Below are 7,104 nucleotides of genomic sequence, written 5' to 3'. Positions count from 1 at the left end.
GGGGTGGGGCTGCGAGCGGCGCGCCCCGGCGGGAGCCGTGCGCTCCTCGGCACGGGGATGGAACTGGATGGACCGTTCCGAGGCAAACCGTTCTGTAGTTCTGTGCCGCTGCCCCTCCGAATCGTAGGTGAGGTGGGAAGGAAAGGTCAGCCCGTTTTACACGGACAGATGCGCAGAGTTCAGAGCTTCAACCAACCCTGAGAGGCGGCTTGAATCTCTGCGTGGCATAGAGGACAAAATTCCGGTTTCTCGCAACCGAGCCTTCTCAAGGGAATGTACATACGGCGTCTAAATATTCCCACTGTGATTCAAAACGCAGTGTCCAGAGGAATAAAGCAGGGGATAGCCAGGGGCTGAACAACGCCTCAGATGGAGACCAGCTGGGGCTGAACGGTGCCTGTGGCACAGGGAGCGGTACTCACTTACGGCTGCCCCTTCCAGCTGCAGGACAACCAAAGTTTGGGGTGCTTTGTGTGCCGTACTCGCTAAAGGTCAGAACTTTTCCCACCCGTGCACCCTTCAGCGCGTGCCATTTAGCCCAGCTGGCAGCTTGAGCACGAGTCAGGTTTCTGTCGGTTACAGTCTGAGCAGTGCAAACGTGGTTTACACCGGGAGCAGTTGGTGTAAACAACTGCTGTGAGTTAGCGGCCTGCTGAACTGTGGGCGCACGAAGCCGTGCGAAAGCAGTAACACGTTGTTATAGTATGAAAACGGTGAGACAGTCCCGTGGGGAGAATACCAAGCCCGGGGGACACAACTCTCACAGCTTCTGCTGATCCACGGCGAAGAATTTCACACACGGAAACTGAGTCAAAGCCGTTCTGCTGAAAGTCTGCCTTCGTGTGAGAACCGTCCCCATTCACTTCGCCTGTGAGTTAAAGCTGAGCTTACAACCTGTTCCAAAGCCGATCCTCCAGCTGACTTTAAGCGCTGTAAAGTGGAAAATCCATTTGTGTTTAAAGCACCTCTTAAAATTAACGTATATCGCAACAACCATCACGAGTCCTCTTCTTGAATTATCTGGGAAATGGCACCTAAGAGCAGCTTGCAAACACGCCGAATAGCTTGAAGGATAATTAGATCAATCGGCGCAGCTCTTACACAGAAAATCTCCCTATGGCAAAGCCGGGGGTATGCAGAACAAGGTCACGCTTGCCGTTTGCATCCAAAAATAAAAAAAGGAAATATTGTCATATGACAGTTTAGTCCAGACAAGAGCGAAAACTCCATGAAGGCCGAAGGAAGTACTCGATGAATCTGCTTTCCACCTTTCTTTGTAGGGTGCATTCACGCTATTCTGCCATCTTCTGCAGTAACTTCTCACTGTGCAGGAGAAGCATCTTAGGGCAACAAACGCACAAGAGTTATTCTGGAGGAAAAGCAAAGCAAACAAACAAGCAAGCTGACCAGTAAAGCCTGACAAGTGCCAAAGAAACTCAGAACGGCCAAAAAAACCCTCATTTCTTTGCCAAATCTTTAAAGGAGAATGAACGTGCAGTTCCTTGGAGCTCCTCAGCTGTGAAATGACGGGCTGCAAGGTCAGACCTCCATAGTTAGTGGGGGGTCAGAAAATGATGGTTAATGCAGTAAGATCTCGGGAATCTCCGGAGCTTAAGACACTTTTAAGTGCTATTTCAGCGCAGCCCCGGAAATTTCATCACTTGTGCCCTGTACGTGGTGATAAAAACGTTGATGAGATCATTACATTTCAGCCAGCCCTGACTATTTCTGGATGCTGCTTTCCGTATATTTGAAGACCGACAAATGTAGTTGGATTCAGTTATAGCAACAGAGTACTTCAAAAACTGCTTCTTGCTATATAAGCGTTTGGAAAAGCTTTTGTTTTTCTTCTTTCGAAAGGACGAGGACTTTTAATTATGCCTTTCAGCTGTGCTCAGTGAGTTAGTGTACCAGAGTGTAAGAGACCCACAGCTATTTTTATAGAGAAGCCTAAGGAAGGGGGATTCTGAAAATAGTCATAAGTCTCTAGACTCACTTAGCCTTGCAAGAATACTTCTTTCTGTCTTCCCTCGAAGGCACATTTTAACTTGTCAGTCGCGTGAAAACGTAAATTGTGCTTAACATCTGAAAATGACATCTACTAGGTTTTAAGTTACAGAACAAAATAGAAGCGTAGGTCTGAGACTGTCTCCTTGTTTATGAGTGTCAGAAATAGGTAGTTTTTAAACATTTAAAACATCCCTATAAATATATACCTATATAAACATTTTTGCACAGATGCTGCACCTCTTGCCTCTAAATGCCACAAAGTTTCTATATTTACTGGAGTTCACCGTGGTCTCCAATAAATCAGTCCCGGGCAGCAAGTAATACCAGCTGCACTGTGATGCCAACCGTTGGTTGCTTCGCATGCGTGAGATCCAAATTTAAGACCTCCATCCCCACCGCTTTTGAGGTGAGAACACATTGTGCATTTTCTTTTCAGCAGGTTTTGCTTTGGTAGTATGGGCTCAGAGGGTGATTCTGTTACTTATTTCTTCAGGAATAAGTTTTTCTTCTTCTCCCCTGAGTCTCTCTACTGTTATCAAGGACGTGGACGTGGTCCCGCTCCCCTTTCAATTAATACATTGAATAAAAACTCCCACCAATGAGCAAAGCTTTTTTTCTTGTTAAAATTCCACTGATGCCAACAGGTAGAACATGGATCTTCGTGGTGCCAGCCGTACCGCTCAGCGTTGTAAGGCTACCAATGAAAGGATATCAGAAGGCAAAAACTACAATATACTTGCACCATTGAAAACACTTTGATACCCCTCTCAGAAATAAATAAATGTAATGTATATGCGTATGGGGCTGCTGAATCACGGCCTGAACCTCTGATTGACCGCCTGAGGCGAGCACTGAGTCAGCCCTGGGAGCACAGGGGAAGGCAATTCACCTGTGTGACCAGAAGGGGTGGAGCCTGGCTGCACCTCTCCTGGACCCATTTAAGAGCTGACTGCCAGTGGGGAAGGATCTCTTCTGGAGATCCCTCCTACAGAGTTTTGCAGCCAGCCCAGGACACGGGTAAGCACTCTATCTATTCTCTTTTGGTATAATAACCTGCTTAGCCAAACTCTCTTCTATATTTCATAATTATAACATCTGTATATTCATTGATTATACGATATGGAAAAAAGCAGACAATAAAAACAGAGCCCACGCAGCTGATGATGCAGTTAACAGGAAAGAGGCAGAAGTTTTATTTTCCCACTGGTTTGTTAAGTTGCTCCTTATGCTACCAATTTTTCAGGCTTCTCACTGGGTACGGAGTTCCAGTATGCGTTTATTCCAGCAGTCTCAGTCTGTCTTTTACATTTCTCGAAATCCAGCAGCAGCCTATGTTTTGAGATGTGTGACTCACAGCCCCGCACGCAGAGTGCTTCGCTTCCTCAGTTTTAACAGATCTGAAGCAGAAGGGTTTTTCTCCACCATCCCCTTCCCTTCTCTTTCAGGGTTTCGTGGAAGGGTGAATTTAGTTTACCATACATTATTCACAGGGTATGCATGCGTTTTTGCGTACCCGTCAATAATTTATTGAAGGCAGAACGTGATAGGAGCTAAAAATCATGTTCCCTCTATCCCAAATTGCTTTCTGTATTTCAGTTCCCAGTTTTGGGGAACTGAGAAGTGACGACAGGGCAGGGGCCCGGCCCTTCGTGTTGGAGCTGTTGCACAAATCAGGTCGCAGATGTGGGAGGGGGCTCACAGGACAGCCTGTGCTGCTACTCTACTACGGAGAGCAGTTTTGACAAATAAAAGTGTAAGTGAAGGGAGTAACCGCCCTCTGCTATCAGGGTTCTGAAAGACTGAACAGAAGGGTTTGTGGTGGAAAGATGCTCGTCAGGGAGCAGAAGTGGAAATTAAAAGTGCAAACGAGGCTACTCTGCAACAAAGCCAAGACTGCTTTCCAAGCTCTACGGCATAACAATTTTCCAGTCATACTTCATACAGATATCACAAGCAAAGCAAGATGCAGAATTATGAACATTATTTGATTCCTCTGAGGAAAAAAAAATGGCTGGAAAAGCATGATGTAAACCACCAGAGATCAACTCACCGCAGAAGTGCCAGTCTTCATTAATAAATTAATCAACAGTTCCTCTCGCTCTCCCCCAAATAAAAGGCATTTACGTACCCCTTGCATTACCTGCACGGCAGCAAGATGAGAACAATGCAGCAGCTGCCTCCAGTTCTGCTTGGTCTGCAAACCAGCGAAGCATCTCTCCTTCCCTTGCTTCACGATGGTGCAGCAATTGCAGAAGTCATGCATCTCAACCAGGGTATTACTTTTCTGCTTTTCTTTGTCCTTCATCTCTTCCGTGTTTTCAGGGAGAGTGACAGCAGAGGGGTTTTGTCATCTACTGCTGCTCGTGACCCTCACAAGGTTCCACAAGCGTAACAGCAACGTAGGAGAAACGTCCTTTGTACTTGATGGAATAGAGAGGCACCGATGAAGAGTCAGACCTGATCGCTAGTTCGGCTCCTCGTAAATCTATGCTTGTGGTCTCTGGCAGACCAGTCGCGAGGTGCCGTTCCATCAATGGAAGTTTGAAAGCATTAAGTTCAAGGAAGGCAGCGACCCAGAGCAAACGCCCCCCTCCACCTCTAAAAGAGAAAATAAATTACTGAGGACATTAATGGAGAAAGGATGCTGTTTTATAGTAGGGCATTATCCACGCAAAGCCACTTTTACTGCAACGAACTCCTGTTTCAGACTCAAAGGTATCAATAAGAAGCTATTTCTGTAATTACTTCAATATTTACATATCTTAAAAAAAAAAAAGAAGCTGCTACTCTTACTCATCACTGCCACCATATTTTTGTCTGCTGACGGAGACAGCAAGAATTTGAAGAGCGCTGGGTCAGTAAAGCTTTGTGGACTTACGGCCGGGGAAGAGAAGGCTACTGAACTTTTCCACCCTCCCTTCAATCCAGACCTGAGCATAACAGCAGATGCTTCCCTCTCAAACTGGTTTGTTTTTTTAAATCCTACAATAAAAGCATCGCTCAAATCCCCACATTGGGTCTTTGGTAGCCTAGAAGACTGACCGAGGGACACTTGGATATGCATGTAGATGCGGCTTTTAGGGAAAGACTGGGTGAAATCTCTCTGCCAATACGGTCCTTTTCCATTCTGACTCTCGAGGTAGCCACATCCTATCCCCTACTGGCCTTCCTCCATTTTAGGAGACACCCCCACACCTGCAACCCGTCAGCACAACGGGGCTGCCAGCATCACAGCCAGTCGACAATTAAGGAAACTCTTAATGAGCCCTGTCATCCAAGGGATCGCTTATTACAAGGCTGCTGGGTATCTGAGCAGGACGCTGAACCCTACAAGGAAACACTAGCACTCATTTACAAACAGAACTCAGCATTTTTATTCATTGATTGACTTCCTGCCAGGTTTTTTTTTTTTTTTCTTTAATATTTGCTATCACCAGAGAAGAGCGTAAAAACACAGTACAACATTATTAACCGGTTAGGAAGGCTGGAAGGGAAAGCAGATCCCAGTACATTTGCAAGTAACTTGGCGGAGTTGATGATTTAAGATTTTGAATGGATCAGCAATGAAGCAATAAATATGCTGCCGCACTGAACCGACAAGAGGACTTTTGCTAAATTTGTGGTTTATTGCATTACATTTTATAACTGAACGTATCCATCATCATACATTTGTTCACCAACAAGGCAAATGACACTTTTTCATACGTTATGTGCTAAATGGCTAAAATTATGCAGTAGCTGAACCAGGCTAGAACTAGTAGAGGTAGATATTGAATGGGCAGTGCCAGGCAGAAATATTTTGTCAACGTACTTTTTGCCTTTTGTTATGAACAATTAGCAGATTTAACATTTTCAATTAAAATGACAGACATCTTAGGAAAGCTATTCTAAGATGCTTTGAATTTTCTAGTGATATTTACCTCCGAATACTTCATTGTTACGGTCCCTTGTAAACTGGACAACCTTCAACCTCTGGGTTTTCTGCCGCGATTTACCTGGAGACCAACATACAAAGCTAGAATCTTCGTGAACGTGCTACTCTTTGCTTGAACCGCTCCAGAAGTAATATACACGTACAGCTTCCAGGACACAGGAGACTGCATTTATATTATTTACAGTTTCAGTAATCATTCTAGCAACAACAACAACAACAAAAAAAACCCCTACTTTGATGCTTAATCTAAAACAGAATTGTTATTACGCTGCCTCCTCGTAACTCCCTTCAGTCTCCCTTTGCCAAGATGCCGTACCAGCTTCTCTTGGCTGTTCTCATCGCTGGCTGTGAGCTCCAACAGTCTCTGCCCCGAAAACAGGCTTTGAAACTGGCACGTGCAGCTTAAATTTCCTGGAAGTATCACAATAACACGACCAAGATTTTAGTAAAAACGTACACTCTTTGCTCCTTCCACCACCAAAGAGCGGTTCATAACCAAACCGTTCCTTGAAGCAATGGTCTTTCCCTGCCTCAGCAACCCTCTTCTTCCACCTGGAACAGCATCCACTGTAGCACGCTTACGGGCTGTTCCGTTCCTCCCTGACACTGCCATCTAATTGGACTACATCTGCATCACGTTCTTCCACAGCATCCCAGAGCAGCAGGTCAGGCTGTACTCTGTTACCAGACGAGCACAACTTGTACTTCCATACAATAGGAGCTATTTTACGTTATCCATCAGGTACACACCGCATTTTTAGAGCAAACTTCCTAGAGGGGGAAGACGGGGAAAAGATTTCAAAGCTAGCTAGCTGTCAGTACAGAACACTTACAAAACATTTAAAGCGATCACAAAAAGGGGAAAAAGTATTCTTTACTCAGGTATACTGAGCTGGATTACCTCATCAGAAGTTTCAGCATTAGTGGCAAATGTCTGAAGTGCAACTGTGGCACGTGGGGTGCTAGTGCTACGCGAACAATGGCACCACTGCTCAAGCCCTCAAAGGCATAACCTAAGACTAAGTCCTTACATTTTGTACGTTGGAACTTCCTCATGTGACAGCGAGATTGCGTCTGCACCTCGGGTTTCCCAGGCCTGATCTCACCCTATTCTCACTGGTGTATCCCTTCTGTATATAAAAACAACTACAATAAAGTGT

This window comes from Meleagris gallopavo, chromosome 4, assembly GCF_000146605.3.
Source record: "Meleagris gallopavo isolate NT-WF06-2002-E0010 breed Aviagen turkey brand Nicholas breeding stock chromosome 4, Turkey_5.1, whole genome shotgun sequence".
NCBI lineage: Eukaryota > Metazoa > Chordata > Aves > Galliformes > Phasianidae > Meleagris > Meleagris gallopavo.
The sequence above is the reverse complement of the archived record's forward strand: the minus strand, read 5'-3'. Positions refer to the sequence as shown.